This window comes from Carcharodon carcharias (genome assembly GCF_017639515.1).
Source record: "Carcharodon carcharias isolate sCarCar2 chromosome 33 unlocalized genomic scaffold, sCarCar2.pri SUPER_33_unloc_1, whole genome shotgun sequence".
NCBI lineage: Eukaryota > Metazoa > Chordata > Chondrichthyes > Lamniformes > Lamnidae > Carcharodon > Carcharodon carcharias.
Genome location: NW_024470690.1, coordinates 1,621,276 through 1,638,027, shown reverse-complemented (window position 1 = coordinate 1,638,027; position 16,752 = coordinate 1,621,276). Strand labels below are relative to the sequence as shown.

General features: G+C 48.8%; 1 long non-coding RNA gene across 50 annotated transcripts in view; it reads left to right on the top strand.

Moving 5' to 3' along the window:
* LOC121274155 overlaps positions 1-16,752 on the top strand; it is a 125,645-nt gene that overhangs the window by 93,810 nt on the left and 15,083 nt on the right. For all 50 annotated transcript variants that reach the window (XR_005942190.1, XR_005942199.1, XR_005942177.1 and 47 more), the window contains 10 exons: positions 1,993-2,054; positions 3,274-3,335; positions 4,484-4,671; positions 5,697-5,884; positions 6,909-7,096; positions 8,121-8,308; positions 9,332-9,393; positions 10,956-11,016; positions 13,276-13,336; positions 15,598-15,658. This is a non-coding gene — a long non-coding RNA (uncharacterized LOC121274155). The remainder of the gene's footprint in view (positions 1-1,992; positions 2,055-3,273; positions 3,336-4,483; positions 4,672-5,696; positions 5,885-6,908; positions 7,097-8,120; positions 8,309-9,331; positions 9,394-10,955; positions 11,017-13,275; positions 13,337-15,597; positions 15,659-16,752) is intronic.

The window sequence follows — 16,752 nt, the reverse complement described above, 5'->3', positions numbered from 1 at the left end:
GCTGGGTTTAAACCCAGTTCTGTCTGCTGGGAGTAGTGGAGGAGACAGAGGCCGATGTCTGTTCATTGTAAGTCAGAAATAAAAGCTGCTGGACAGTGACAAAATCTCCTGGAGCCCTTGTCCCACCACACAGCCTGTCTGAAATGGTGGATCTCGTGCAGAGGCTACAGGCCCATTGGTTTGAGTAATTACATCTCGCATTGCCATGGAATAGGCTGTTGTATTAATTTGGGAATTAGATGCACTGAAATTGAGGAGAGAGCTTTATCCTGTATCTTCTCCTGTAATGTACCTGCCTTGGGAGTTTTTGATGGGTACAGTGTTGAGAGAGATTTTCTGTGTATCTACCCCTGTGGTGTACCTCTCCTGTGAGTGTTTGATGGAGACAGTACAGAGGGAGTTTTAGTCTGTATCTCAGCCCATGCTGTGCATGTCCTGGGAGTGTTTGATGGGGACAGTGCAGAGAGAGCTTTAGTCTGTATCTCAGCCCATTCTGTACCTGTCCTGGGAGTGTTTGATGGAGACAGTGTAGAGGGAGCTTTACTCTGTATCTAAGCCCATGCTGTACCTGTCCTGGGAGTGTTTGATGGGGACAGTGTAGAGGGAGCTCTAGTCTGTATCTAACCCCGTGCTGTACCTCTCCTGGGAGTGTTTGATGTGGACAGTGTAGAGGGAGCTTTATCCTGTATCTCACCCTGTGATGTAGCTGTCCTAGGAGTGTTTGGTGGAGACATTGCAGAGGGAGCTTTAGTCTGTATCTCACCCTGTGCTCTATCTCTCCTAGGAGTGTTTGATGGTGACGGTGTAGAGGGAGCTTTACTCTATCTAACCCCGTGCTGTAGCTGTCCTGGGAGTGTTTGATGGGGACAGTGTAGAGGGAGCTTTATCCTGTATCTCACCCTCTGATGTAGCTGTCCTAGGAGTGTTTGATGGGGACATTGCAGAGGGAGCTTTAGCCTGTATCTCACCCTGTGCTCTATCTCTCCTAGGAGTGTTTGATGGTGACGGTGTAGAGGGAGCTTTACTCTATCTAACCCAGTGCTGTAGCTGTCCTGGGAGTGTTTGATGTGGACAGTGTAGAGGGAGCTTTAGTCTGTATCTAACCCCGTGCTTTTGCTGTGCTGGGATTGTTTGTAGGGGACAGTGTAAAGGGAGCTTTGCTCTGTATCTAACCCCGTACTGGCGCTGTCCTGGGAGTGTTTGATGGGGATAGTGGAGAGGGAGCTTTAGTCTGTATCTAACACCGTGCTGTCGCTGTCCTGGGAGTTTTTGATGGGGACAGTGTAGAGGGCGCTTTAGTCTGTATCTAAGCCCATGCTGTACCTCTCCTGGTAGTGTTTGATGGGGACAGTGTAGAGGGAGCTTTAGTCTGTATCTCAGCCCATGCTGTACATATCCTGGGAGTGTTTGATGGGGACAGTGCAGAGAGAGCTTTAGTCTGTATCTCAGCCCATTCTGTACCTGTCCTGGGAGTGTTTGATGGAGACAGTGTAGAAGGAGCGTTAATCTGTATTTAAGCCCATGCTGTAGCTGTCCTGGGAGTGTTTGATATGGACAGTGTGGAGGGAGCTTTACTCTGTATCTACCCCGTGCTGTACCTGTCCTGGGAGTGTTTGATATGGACAGTGTGGAGGGAGCTTTACTCTGTATCGAACCCCGTGCTGTACCTGTCCTGGGAGTGTTTGATATGGACAGTGTGGAGGGAGCTTTACTCTGTATCGAACCCCGTGCTGTACCTGTCCTGGGAGTGTTTGATGGAGACAGTGTGGAGGGAGCTTTACTCTGTATCGAACCCCATGCTGTACTTGTCCTGGGAGTGTTTGATGGGGACAGTGCAGAGGGAGCTTTAGCCTGTATCTCACCCTGTGCTGTACCTGTCTTGAGTGAATGGCTTCATACAATTGCAAATCTTTTTACCTGTGGCCCTTGCACCTGACCAACCTGAATTGTGTTCATCTTTGTAACTCAGCATTTTCTCTGATTATGTTGCAGATTGGAAACTGAAACTGACTCGTGCAATGGGCACTAATCCTGACGGCATCGCAGTGTCACAGGTACGATTCTTACCTTGTGTTCAGTCTGACCAAGAGCTCGTCGCCACCGTGCCTGCTGTTGCCCCATGAGCATGTATGGCCAATGATGTGGCTCAAGAGGAACGCACAAGCCCAGGCTAGGAAGCAGTAAGTGTCTGACCTGTGACCCTCCTGTGCCGTATCTAACTGGGACACGTTCTCTACTTTTCCCCTGGTGGATGGTGATGGTTAGGAGTGAGGAGGAGGGGACTCAGTGCTCATTGTTCCGGTGTGGGGGAAATGGCCGGAGAGTTTCTGTGAGAATGTTTGGCCAGCTGTTGGACATCAACAGTTTAAAGCAGATCACGTTTTGAACCTCGTGGATTCTGTAATCCATTGGGTGACTCTGAGTAACGTCCACCATTGAGAGCCTGACTTGACATTGAAACCGATACAGAGAAGGGACAGGATTCTATAGCTTTGTGAGTGGCTCTGAGCTGTCAGGAGCTGGGTTTAAACCCAGTTCTGTCTGCTGGGAGTAGTGGAGGAGACAGAGGCCGATGTCTGTTCATTGTAAGTCAGAAATAAAAGCTGCTGGACAGTGACAAAATCTCCTGGAGCCCTTGTCCCACCACACAGCCTGTCTGAAATGGTGGATCTCGTGCAGAGGCTACAGGCCCATTGGTTTGAGTAATTACATCTCGCATTGCCATGAAATAAGCTGTTGTATTAATTTGGGAATTAGATGCACTGAAATTGAGGAGAGAGCTTTATCCTGTATCTTCTCCTGTAATGTACCTGCCTTGGGAGTTTTTGATGGGTACAGTGTTGAGGGAGATTTACTGTGTATCTACCCCTGTGGTGTACCTCTCCTGTGAGTGTTTGATGGAGACAGTACAGAGGGAGTTTTAGTCTGTATCTCAGCCCATGCTGTACATGTCCTGGGAGTGTTTGATGGGGACAGTGCAGAGAGAGCTTTAGTCTGTATCTCAGCCCATTCTGTACCTGTCCTGGGAGTGTTTGATGGAGACAGTGTAGAGGGAGCTTTACTCTGTATCTAACCCCTTGCTGTACTTCTCCTGGGAGTGTTTGATGGGGACAGTGCAGAGGGAGCTTTAGCCTGTATCTCACCCTGTGCTGTACCTGTCTTGAGTGAATGGCTTCATACAATTGCAAATTTTTTTACCTCTGGCCCTTGCATCTGACCAACCTGAATTGTGTTCATCTTTGTAACTCAGCATTTTCTCTGATTATGTTGCAGATTGGAAACTGAAACTGACTCGTGCAATGAGCACTAATCCTGACAGCATCGCAGTGTCACAGGTACGATTCTTACCTTGTGTTCAGTCTGACCAAGAGCTCGTCGCCACCGTGCCTGCTCTTGCCCCATGAGCATGTATGGCCAATGATGTGGCTCAAGAAGAACACACAAGCCCAGGCTAGGAAGCAGTAAGTGTCTGACCTGTGACCCTGCTGTGCCGTATCTAACTGGGACACGTTCTCGTCTTTTCCCCTGGTGGATTGTGAAGGTTAGGAGTGAGGAGGAGGGGACTCAGTGCTCACTGTTACGGTGTGGGGGAAATGGCCGGAGAGTTTCTGTGAGAATGTTTGGCCAGCTGTTGGACATCAACAGTTTAAAGCAGATCACGTTTTGAACCTCGTGGATTCTGTAATCCATTGGGAGACTCTGAGTAACGTCCGCCATTGAGAGCCTGACTTGACATTGAAACCGATACAGAGAAGGGACAGGATTCTGTAGCTTTGTGAGTGGCTCTGAGCTGTCAGGAGCTGGGTTTAAACCCAGTTCTGTCTGCTGGGAGTAGTGGAGGAGACAGAGGCCGATGTCTGTTCATTGTAAGTCAGAAATAAAAGCTGCTGGACAGTGACAAAATCTCCTGGAGCCCTTGTCCCACCACACAGCCTGTCTGAAATGGTGGATCTCGTGCAGAGGTTACAGGCCCATTGGTTTGAGTAATTACATCTCGCATTGCCATGGAATAAGCTGTTGTATTAATTTGGGAATTAGATGCACTGAAATTGAGGAGAGAGCTTTATCCTGTATCTTCTCCTGTAATGTACCTGCCTTGGGAGTTTTTGATGGGTAGTGTTGAGGGAGATTTACTGTGTATCTACCCCTGTGGTGTACCTCTCCTGTGAGTGTTTGATGGAGACAGTGTAGAGGGAGCTTTAGTCTGTATCTAAGCCCATGCTGTACCTGTCCTGGGAGTTTTCGATGGGGACAGTGTAGAGGGAGCTCTAGTCTGTATCTAACCCCGTGCTGTACCTCTCCTGGGAGTGTTTGATGGGGACAGTGTAGAGGGAGCTTTATCCTGTATCTCACCCTGTGCTGTACCTGTCTTGAGTGAATGGCTTCATACAATTGCAAATTTTTTTACCTCTGGCCCTTGCATCTGACCAACCTGAATTGTGTTCATCTTTGTAACTCTGCATTTTCTCTGATTATGTTGCAGATTGGAAACTGAAACTGACTCGTGCAATGAGCACTAATCCTGACAGCATCGCAGTGTCACAGGTACGATTCTTACCTTGTGTTCAGTCTGACCAAGAGCTCGTCGCCACCGTGCCTGCTGTTGCCCCATGAGCATGTATGGCCAATGATGTGGCTCAAGAGGAACACACAAGCCCAGGCTAGGAAGCAGTAAGTGTCTGATCTGTGACCCTGCTGTGCCGTATCTAACTGGGACACGTTCTCTACTTTTCCCCTGGTGGATGGTGATGGTTAGGAGTGAGGAGGAGGGGACTCAGTGCTCATTGTTCCGGTGTGGGGGAAATGGCCGGAGAGTTTCTGTGAGAATGTTTGGCCAGCTGTTGGACATCAACAGTTTAAAGCAGATCACGTTTTGAACCTCGTGGATTCTGTAATCCATTGGGAGACTCTGAGTAACCTCCACCATTGAGAGCCTCTCTTGACATTGAAACCGATACAGAGAAGGGACAGGATTCTATAGCTTTGTGAGTGGCTCTGAGCTGTCAGGAGCTGGGTTTAAACCCAGTTCTGTCTTCTGGGAGTAGTGGAGGAGACAGAGGCCGATGTCTGTTCATTGTAAGTCAGAAATAAAAGCTGCTGGACAGTGACAAAATCTCCTGGAGCCCTTGTCCCACCACACAGCCTGTCTGAAATGGTGGATCTCGTGCAGAGGCTACAGGCCCATTGGTTTGAGTAATTACATCTCGCATTGCCATGGAATAAGCTGTTGCTATTAATTTGGGAATTAGATGCACTGAAATTGAGGAGAGAGCTTTATCCTGTATCTTCTCCTGTAATGTACCTGCCTTGGGAGTTTTTGATGGGTACAGTGTTGAGGGAGATTTACTGTGTATCTACCCCTGTGGTGTACCTCTCCTGTGAGTGTTTGATGGAGACAGTACAGAGGGAGTTTTAGGCTGTATCTCAGCCCATGCTGCACATGTCCTGGGAGTGTTTGATGGGGACAGTGCAGAGAGAGCTTTAGTCTGTATCTCAGCCCATTCTGTACTTGTCCTGGGAGTGTTTGATGGAGACAGTGCAGAGGGAGCTTTAGCCTGTATCTCACCCTGTGCTGTACCTGTCTTGAGTGAATGGCTTCATACAATTGCAAATTTTTTTACCTCTGGCCCTTGCATCTGACCAACCTGAATTGTGTTCATCTTTGTAACTCAGCATTTTCTCTGATTATGTTGCAGATTGGAAACTGAAACTGACTCGTGCAATGAGCACTAATCCTGACAGCATCGCAGTGTCACAGGTACGATTCTTACCTTGTGTTCAGTCTGACCAAGAGCTCGTCGCCACCGTGCCTGCTGTTGCCCCATGAGCATGTATGGCCAATGATGTGGCTCAAGAGGAACACACAAGCCCAGGCTAGGAAGCAGTAAGTGTCTGACCTGTGACCCTGCTGTGCCGTATCTAACTGGGACACGTTCTCGTCTTTTCCCCTGGTGGATGGTGATGGTTAGGAGTGAGGAGGAGGGGACTCAGTGCTCATTGTTCCGGTGTGGGGGAAATGGCCGGAGAGTTTCTGTGAGAATGTTTGGCCAGCTGTTGGACATCAACAGTTTAAAGCAGATCACGTTTTGAACCTCGTGGATTCTGTAATCCATTGGGAGACTCTGAGTAACCTCCACCATTGAGAGCCTCTCTTGACATTGAAACCGATACAGAGAAGGGACAGGATTCTATAGCTTTGTGAGTGGCTCTGAGCTGTCAGGAGCTGGGTTTAAACCCAGTTCTGTCTGCTGGGAGTAGTGGAGGAGACAGAGGCCGATGTCTGTTCATTGTAAGTCAGAAATAAAAGCTGCTGGACAGTGACAAAATCTCCTGGAGCCCTTGTCCCACCACACAGCCTGTCTGAAATGGTGGATCTCGTGCAGAGGCTACAGGCCCATTGGTTTGAGTAATTACATCTCGCATTGCCATGGAATAAGCTGTTGTATTAATTTGGGAATTAGATGCACTGAAATTGAGGAGAGAGCTTTATCCTGTATCTTCTCCTGTAATGTACCTGCCTTGGGAGTTTTTGATGGGTACAGTGTTGAGGGAGATTTACTGTGTATCTACCCCTGTGGTGTACCTCTCCTGTGAGTGTTTGATGGAGACAGTACAGAGGGAGTTTTAGGCTGTATCTCAGCCCATGCTGCACATGTCCTGGGAGTGTTTGATGGGGACAGTGCAGAGAGAGCTTTAGTCTGTATCTCAGCCCATTCTGTACTTGTCCTGGGAGTGTTTGATGGAGACAGTGCAGAGGGAGCTTTAGCCTGTATCTCACCCTGTGCTGTACCTGTCTTGAGTGAATGGCTTCATACAATTGCAAATTTTTTTACCTCTGGCCCTTGCATCTGACCAACCTGAATTGTGTTCATCTTTGTAACTCAGCATTTTCTCTGATTATGTTGCAGATTGGAAACTGAAACTGACTCGTGCAATGAGCACTAATCCTGACAGCATCGCAGTGTCACAGGTACGATTCTTACCTTGTGTTCAGTCTGACCAAGAGCTCGTCGCCACCGTGCCTGCTGTTGCCCCATGAGCATGTATGGCCAATGATGTGGCTCAAGAAGAACACACAAGCCCAGGCTAGGAAGCAGTAAGTGTCTGACCTGTGACCCTGCTGTGCCGTATCTAACTGGGACACGTTCTCGTCTTTTCCCCTGGTGGATGGTGATGGTTAGGAGTGAGGAGGAGGGGACTCAGTGCTCATTGTTCCGGTGTGGGGGAAATGGCCGGAGAGTTTCTGTGAGAATGTTTGGCCAGCTGTTGGACATCAACAGTTTAAAGCAGATCACGTTTTGAACCTCGTGGATTCTGTAATCCATTGGGAGACTCTGAGTAACCTCCACCATTGAGAGCCTCTCTTGACATTGAAACCGATACAGAGAAGGGACAGGATTCTATAGCTTTGTGAGTGGCTCTGAGCTGTCAGGAGCTGGGTTTAAACCCAGTTCTGTCTGCTGGGAGTAGTGGAGGAGACAGAGGCCGATGTCTGTTCATTGTAAGTCAGAAATAAAAGCTGCTGGACAGTGACAAAATCTCCTGGAGCCCTTGTCCCACCACACAGCCTGTCTGAAATGGTGGATCTCGTGCAGAGGCTACAGGCCCATTGGTTTGAGTAATTACATCTCGCATTGCCATGGAATAAGGCTGTTGTATTAATTTGGGAATTAGATGCACTGAAATTGAGGAGAGAGCTTTATCCTGTATCTTCTCCTGTAATGTACCTGCCTTGGGAGTTTTTGATGGGTACAGTGTTGAGGGAGATTTACTGTGTATCTACCCCTGTGGTGTACCTCTCCTGTGAGTGTTTGATGTGACAGTACAGAGGGAGTTTTAGGCTGTATCTCAGCCCATGCTGTACATGTCCTGGGAGTGTTTGATGGGGACAGTGCAGAGAGAGCTTTAGTCTGTATCTCAGCCCATTCTGTACTTGTCCTGGGAGTGTTTGATGGAGACAGTGCAGAGGGAGCTTTAGCCTGTATCTCACCCTGTGCTGTACCTGTGGTGAGTGAATGGCTTCATACAATTGCAAATTTTTTTACCTCTGGCCCTTGCATCTGACCAACCTGAATTGTGTTCATCTTTGTAACTCAGCATTTTCTCTGATTATGTTGCAGATTGGAAACTGAAACTGACTCGTGCAATGAGCACTAATCCTGACAGCATCGCAGTGTCACAGGTACGATTCTTACCTTGTGTTCAGTCTGACCAAGAGCTCGTCGCCACCGTGCCTGCTGTTGCCCCATGAGCATGTATGGCCAATGATGTGGCTCAAGAGGAACACACAAGCCCAGGCTAGGAAGCAGTAAGTGTCTGACCTGTGACCCTCCTGTGCCGTATCTAACTGGGACACGTTCTCTACTTTTCCCCTGGTGGATGGTGATGGTTAGGAGTGAGGAGGAGGGGACTCAGTGCTCATTGTTCCGGTGTGGGGGAAATGGCCGGAGAGTTTCTGTGAGAATGTTTGGCTAGCTGTTGGACATCAACAGTTTAAAGCAGATCACGTTTTGAACCTCGTGGATTCTGTAATCCATTGGGAGACTCTGAGTAACCTCCACCATTGAGAGCCTCTCTTGACATTGAAACCGATACAGAGAAGGGACAGGATTCTATAGCTTTGTGAGTGGCTCTGAGCTGTCAGGAGCTGGGTTTAACCCAGTTCTGTCTTCTGGGAGTAGTGGAGGAGACAGGGCCGATGTCTGTTCATTGTAAGTCAGAAATAAAAGCTGCTGGACAGTGACAAAATCTCCTGGAGCCCTTGTCCCACCACACAGCTTGTCTGAAATGGTGGATCTCGTGCAGAGGCTACAGGCCCATTGGTTTGAGTAATTACATCTCGCATTGCCATGGAATAAGCTGTTGTATTAATTTGGGAATTAGATGCACTGAAATTGAGGAGAGAGCTTTATCCTGTATCTTCTCCTGTAATGTACCTACCTTGGGAGTTTTTGATGGGTACAGTGTTGAGGGAGATTTACTGTGTATCTACCCCTGTGGTGTACCTCTCCTGTGAGTGTTTGATGGAGACAGTACAGAGGGAGTTTTAGGCTGTATCTCAGCCCATGCTGTACATGTCCTGGGAGTGTTTGATGGGGACAGTGCAGAGAGGAGCTTTAGTCTGTATCTCAGCCCATTCTGTACCTGTCCTGGGAGTGTTTGATGGGGACAGTGCAGAGGGAGCTTTAGCCTGTATCTCACCCTGTGCTGTACCTGTCGTGAGTGAATAGCTTCATACAATTGCAAATCTTTTTACCTCTGGCCCTTGCACCTGACCAACCTGAATTGTGTTCATCTTTGTAACTGAGCATTTTCTCTGATTATGTTGCAGATTGGAAACTGAAACTGACTCGTGCAATGAGCACTAATCCTGACAGCATCGCAGTGTCACAGGTACGATTCTTACCTTGTGTTCAGTCTGACCAAGAGCTCGTCGCCACCGTGCCTGCTCTTGCCCCATGAGCATGTATGGCCAATGATGTGGCTCAAGAGGAACACACAAGCCCAGGCTAGGAAGCAGTAAGTGTCTGACCTGTGACCCTGCTGTGCCGTATCTAACTGGGACAAGATCTGTACTTTCCCCTGGTGGATGGTGATGGTTAGGAGTGAGGAGGAGGGGACTCAGTGCTCACTGTTACTGTGTGGGGGAAATGGCCGGAGAGTTTCTGTGAGAATGTTTGGCCAGCTGTTGGACATCATCTGTTTAAAGCAGGTCACGTTTTGAACCTCGTGGATTCTGTAATCCATTGGGAGACTCTGAGTAACCTCCTCCATCGAGAGCCTGACTTGACATTGAAACCGATACAGAGAAGGAGCACGATTCTGTAGCTTTGTGAGTGGCTCTGAGCTGTCAGGAGCTGGGTTTAAATCCAGTTCTGTCTGCTGGGAGTAGTGGAGGAGACAGAGGCCGATGTCTGTTCATTGTAAGTCAGAAATAAAAGCTGCTGGACAGTGACAAAATCTCCTGGAGCCCTTGTCCCACCACACAGTCTGTCCGAAATGGTGGATCTCGTGCAGAGGTTACAGGCCCATTGGTTTGAGTAATTACATCTCGCATTGCCATGGAATAGGCTGTTGTATTAATTTGGGAATTAGATGCACTGAAATTGAGGAGAGAGCTTTATCCTGTATCTTCTCCTGTAATGTGCCTGTCTTGGGAGTTTTTGATGGGTACAGTGTTGAGGGAGATTTACTGTGTATCTACCCCTGTGGTGTAACTGTCCTGTGAGTGTTTGGTGGAGACAGTGTAGAGGGAGCTTTAGTCTGTATCTAACTCCGTGCTGTACCTGTCCTGGTTGATGTTCACAGTGCAGAGAGTGCTTTAGTCTATATCTAAGCCCATGCTGTACCTGTCCTGGGAGTGTTTGATGGGGCCAGTGTAGAGGGAGCGTTACTCTGTATCTAACCTCGTGCTGTACTGCACCTATCCTAGGAGACTTTGATGGGGACAGTGTAGAAGGAGCTTTAGCCTGTATCTCACCTTGTGCTCTACCTGTCCTGGGAGTGTTTGATCGGGACAGTGTAGACGGAGCTTTAGTCTGTATCTAACCCCGTGCTGTAGCTGTCCTGGGAGTGTTTGATGGGGACAATGTAGAGGGAGATTTACTCTGTATCTAACCCCATTCTGTACCTGTCCTGGGAGTGTTTGATGGAGACCGTGTAGAAGGAGCTTTAATGTGTATTTAAGCCCATGCTGTACCTGTCCTGGGAGTGTTTGATATGCACAGTGTAGAGGGAGCTTTAGCCTGTATCTAAGCCCATGCCGTACCTGTCCTGGGAGTGTTTGATGGGGACAGTGCAGAGGGAGCTTTAGCCTGTATCTCACCCTGTGCTATACCTGTCGGGAGTGAATAGCTTCATACAATTGCAAACCTTTTTCCCTCTGGCCCTTGCACCTGACCAACCTGAATTGTGTTCATCTTTCTAACTCATCTTTTTCTCTGATTATGTTGCAGGTGGAATCTGAAACTGACTCGTGCAATGAGCACTAATCCTGACAGCCCCGCAGTGTCACAGGTACGATTCTTACCTTGTGTTCAGTCTGACCAAGAGCTCGTCGCCACCGTGCCTGCTCTTGCCCCATGAGCATGTATGGCCAATGAGTGTGGCTCAAGAGGAACACACAAGCCCAGGCTAGGAAGCAGTAAGTGTCTGACCTGTGACCCTGCTGTGCCGTATCTAACTGGGACAAGTTCTGTACTTTCCCCTGGTGGATGGTGATGGTTAGGAGTGAGGAGGAGGGGACTCAGTGCTCACTGTTACGGTGTGGGGGAAATGGCCGGAGTGTTTCTGTGAGAATGTTTGGCCAGCTGTTGGACATCATCTGTTTAAAGCCGGTCACGTTTTGAACCTCGTGGATTCTGAAATCCATTGGGAGACTCTGAGTAACATCCTCCATCGAGAGCCTGACTTCATATTGAAACGGTTACAGAGAAGGGACAGGATTCTGTAGCTTTGTGAGTGGCTCTGAGCTGTCAGGAACTGGGTTTAAACCTGGCTTTAGTCTGTATCTAACCCTCTGCTGTACCTGTCCTGTGAGTGTTTGATGGGGACAGTGTAGAGGGAGCTTTTGTCTGTATTTATCTCCGTGCTGTACCTGTCCTGGTTGTGTTCGATGGGGATAGTGTAGAGGGATCTATACTCTGTATCTAACCACGTGCTGTAGCTGTCCTGGGAGTGTTTGATGGGGACAGTGCAGAATGAGCTTTAGTCTGTATCTAACCCCGTGCTGTACTTGTTCTGGTAGTGTTTGATGGGGACAGTGTAGAGGGAGCTTGACTGTAGGTAACCCCGTGCTGTACCTGTCCTGGGAGTGTTTGATGGGTCAGTGTGGCGGGAGATCTAGTCTGTACCTAACCCCGTGCTGTACATTTCCTGGGAGTGTTTGATGGGGGCAGCGTAGGAGGAGCTTTAATCTGTATCTAACTCCGTGCTGTACCTGTCCTGGGAGTGTTTGATAGGGACAGTGTAGAGGGAGCTTTAGCCTGTATCTCACACGGTGCTGTAGCTGTCCTAGGAGTGTTTGATGGCGATGGTGTAGAGGGAGCTTTACTCTGTATCTAACCCCGTGCTTCAGCTGTCCTGGGAGTGTTTGATGTTCACAGTGCAGAGAGTGCTTTAGTCTATATCTAAGCCCATGCTGTACCTGTCCTGGGAGTGTTTGATGGGGACAGTGTAGAGGGAGCTTTAACCTGTATCTCACACTGTGCTCTACCTGTCCTGGGAGTGTTTGATCGGGACAGCGTAGACGGAGCTTTAGTCTGTATCTAACCCCGTGCTGTAGCTGTCCTGGGAGTGTTAGATGGGGACAGTGTAGAGGGAGCTTTAGTCTGTATCTAACCCCGTGCTGTACCTGTCCTGGGAGTGTTTGATGGGGACAATGTAGAGGGAGCTTTACTCTGTATCTAACCCCATTCTGTACCTGTCCTGGGAGTGTTTGATGGAGACAGTGTAGAGGGAGCTTTAATGTGTCTTTAAGCCCATGCTTTACCTGTCCTGGGAGTGTTTGATGGGGACAGTGCAGAGGGAGCTTTAGCCTGTATCTCACCCTGTGCTGCTGTGGTTTGAGTAATTACATCTCGCATTGCCATGGAATAGGCTGTTGTATTAATTTGGGAATTAGATGCACTGAAATTGAGGAGAGAGCTTTATCCTGTATCTACTCTTGTAATGTTACAGTCTTGGGAGTGTTTGATGGGTACAGTGTTGAGGGAGATTTACTGTGTATCTACCCCTGTGGTGTACCTCTCCTGTGAGTGTTTGATGGAGACAGTACAGAGGGAGTTTTAGGCTGTATCTCAGCCCATGCTGTACATGTCCTGGGAGTGTTTGATGGGGACAGTGTTGAGGGAGATTTACTGTGTATCTACCCCTGTGGTGTAACTGTCCTGTGAGTGTTTGATGGAGACAGTGCAGAGGGAGCTTTACTCTGTCTGTAACCCTGTGCTGTAGCTGTCCTGTGTGTGTTTGATGGGTACAGTGCAGAATGAGTTTAGTCTTTATCTAACCCCGTGCTGTACCTGTCCTGGGAGTGTTTGATATGGACAGTGTAGAGGGAGCTTTAGCCTGTATCTAAGCCCATGCCGTACCTGTCCTGGGAGTGTTTGATGGGGACAGTGCAGAGGGAGCTTTAGCCTGTATCTCACCCTGTGCTATACCTGTCGGGAGTGAATAGCTTCATACAATTGCAAACCTTTTTCCCTCTGGCCCTTGCACCTGACCAACCTGAATTGTGTTCATCTTTCTAACTCATCTTTTTCTCTGATTATGTTGCAGGTGGAATCTGAAACTGACTCGTGCAATGAGCACTAATCCTGACAGCCCCGCAGTGTCACAGGTACGATTCTTACCTTGTGTTCAGTCTGACCAAGAGCTCGTCGCCACCGTGCCTGCTCTTGCCCCATGAGCATGTATGGCCAATGAGTGTGGCTCAAGAGGAACACACAAGCCCAGGCTAGGAAGCAGTAAGTGTCTGACCTGTGACCCTGCTGTGCCGTATCTAACTGGGACAAGTTCTGTACTTTCCCCTGGTGGATGGTGATGGTTAGGAGTGAGGAGGAGGGGACTCAGTGCTCACTGTTACGGTGTGGGGGAAATGGCCGGAGTGTTTCTGTGAGAATGTTTGGCCAGCTGTTGGACATCATCTGTTTAAAGCCGGTCACGTTTTGAACCTCGTGGATTCTGAAATCCATTGGGAGACTCTGAGTAACATCCTCCATCGAGAGCCTGACTTCATATTGAAACGGTTACAGAGAAGGGACAGGATTCTGTAGCTTTGTGAGTGGCTCTGAGCTGTCAGGAACTGGGTTTAAACCTGGCTTTAGTCTGTATCTAACCCTCTGCTGTACCTGTCCTGTGAGTGTTTGATGGGGACAGTGTAGAGGGAGCTTTTGTCTGTATTTATCTCCGTGCTGTACCTGTCCTGGTTGTGTTCGATGGGGATAGTGTAGAGGGATCTATACTCTGTATCTAACCACGTGCTGTAGCTGTCCTGGGAGTGTTAGATGGGGACAGTGCAGAATGAGCTTTAGTCTGTATCTAACCCCGTGCTGTACTTGTTCTGTTAGTGTTTGATGGGGACAGTGTAGAGGGAGCTTGACTCTGTAGGTAACCCCGTGCTGTACCTGTCCTGGGAGTGTTTGATGGGTCAGTGTGGTGGGAGATCTAGTCTGTACCTAACCCCGTGCTGTACATTTCCTGGGAGTGTTTGATGGGGGCAGCGTAGGAGGAGCTTTAATCTGTATCTAACTCCGTGCTGTACCTGTCCTGGGAGTGTTTGATAGGGACAGTGTAGAGGGAGCTTTAGCCTGTATCTCACACGGTGCTGTAGCTGTCCTAGGAGTGTTTGATGGCGATGGTGTAGAGGGAGCTTTACTCTGTATCTAACCCCGTGCTTCAGCTGTCCTGGGAATGTTTGATGTTCACAGTGCAGAGAGTGCTTTAGTCTATATCTAAGCCCATGCTGTACCTGTCCTGGGAGTGTTTGATGGGGACAGTGTAGAAGGAGCTTTAACCTGTATCTCACACTGTGCTCTACCTGTCCTGGGAGTGTTTGATCGGGACAGCGTAGACGGAGCTTTAGTCTGTATCTAACCCCGTGCTGTAGCTGTCCTGGGAGTGTTTGATGGGGACAGTGTAGAGGGAGCTTTAGTCTGTATCTAACCCCGTGCTGTACCTGTCCTGGGAGTGTTTGATGGGGACAATGTAGAAGGAGCTTTACTCTGTATCTAACCCCATTCTGTACCTGTCCTGGGAGTGTTTGATGGAGACAGTGTAGAGGGAGCTTTAATGTGTCTTTAAGCCCATGCTTTACCTGTCCTGGGAGTGTTTGATGGGGACAGTGCAGAGGGAGCTTTAGCCTGTATCTCACCCTGTGCTGCTGTGGTTTGAGTAATTACATCTCGCATTGCCATGGAATAGGCTGTTGTATTAATTTGGGAATTAGATGCACTGAAATTGAGGAGAGAGCTTTATCCTGTATCTACTCTTGTAATGTTACAGTCTTGGGAGTGTTTGATGGGTACAGTGTTGAGGGAGATTTACTGTGTATCTACCCCTGTGGTGTACCTCTCCTGTGAGTGTTTGATGGAGACAGTACAGAGGGAGTTTTAGGCTGTATCTCAGCCCATGCTGTACATGTCCTGGGAGTGTTTGATGGGGACAGTGTTGAGGGAGATTTACTGTGTATCTACCCCTGTGGTGTAACTGTCCTGTGAGTGTTTGATGGAGACAGTGCAGAGGGAGCTTTACTCTGTCTGTAACCCTGTGCTGTAGCTGTCCTGTGTGTGTTTGATGGGTACAGTGCAGAATGAGTTTAGTCTTTATCTAACCCCGTGCTGTACCTGTCCTGGGAGTGTTTGATATGGACAGTGTAGAGGGAGCTTTAGCCTGTATCTAAGCCCATGCCGTACCTGTCCTGGGAGTGTTTGATGGGGACAGTGCAGAGGGAGCTTTAGCCTGTATCTCACCCTGTGCTATACCTGTCGGGAGTGAATAGCTTCATACAATTGCAAACCTTTTTCCCTCTGGCCCTTGCACCTGACCAACCTGAATTGTGTTCATCTTTCTAACTCATCTTTTTCTCTGATTATGTTGCAGGTGGAATCTGAAACTGACTCGTGCAATGAGCACTAATCCTGACAGCCCCGCAGTGTCACAGGTACGATTCTTACCTTGTGTTCAGTCTGACCAAGAGCTCGTCGCCACCGTGCCTGCTCTTGCCCCATGAGCATGTATGGCCAATGAGTGTGGCTCAAGAGGAACACACAAGCCCAGGCTAGGAAGCAGTAAGTGTCTGACCTGTGACCCTGCTGTGCCGTATCTAACTGGGACAAGTTCTGTACTTTCCCCTGGTGGATGGTGATGGTTAGGAGTGAGGAGGAGGGGACTCAGTGCTCACTGTTACGGTGTGGGGGAAATGGCCGGAGTGTTTCTGTGAGAATGTTTGGCCAGCTGTTGGACATCATCTGTTTAAAGCCGGTCACGTTTTGAACCTCGTGGATTCTGAAATCCATTGGGAGACTCTGAGTAACATCCTCCATCGAGAGCCTGACTTCATATTGAAACGGTTACAGAGAAGGGACAGGATTCTGTAGCTTTGTGAGTGGCTCTGAGCTGTCAGGAACTGGGTTTAAACCTGGCTTTAGTCTGTATCTAACCCTCTGCTGTACCTGTCCTGTGAGTGTTTGATGGGGACAGTGTAGAGGGAGCTTTTGTCTGTATTTATCTCCGTGCTGTACCTGTCCTGGTTGTGTTCGATGGGGATAGTGTAGAGGGATCTATACTCTGTATCTAACCACGTGCTGTAGCTGTCCTGGGAGTGTTAGATGGGGACAGTGCAGAATGAGCTTTAGTCTGTATCTAACCCCGTGCTGTACTTGTTCTGTTAGTGTTTGATGGGGACAGTGTAGAGGGAGCTTGACTCTGTAGGTAACCCCGTGCTGTACCTGTCCTGGGAGTGTTTGATGGGTCAGTGTGGTGGGAGATCTAGTCTGTACCTAACCCCGTGCTGTACATTTCCTGGGAGTGTTTGATGGGGGCAGCGTAGGAGGAGCTTTAATCTGTATCTAACTCCGTGCTGTACCTGTCCTGGGAGTGTTTGATAGGGACAGTGTAGAGGGAGCTTTAGCCTGTATCTCACACGGTGCTGTAGCTGTCCTAGGAGTGTTTGATGGCGATGGTGTAGAGGGAGCTTTACTCTGTATCTAACCCCGTGCTTCAGCTGTCCTGGGAATGTTTGATGTTCACAGTGCA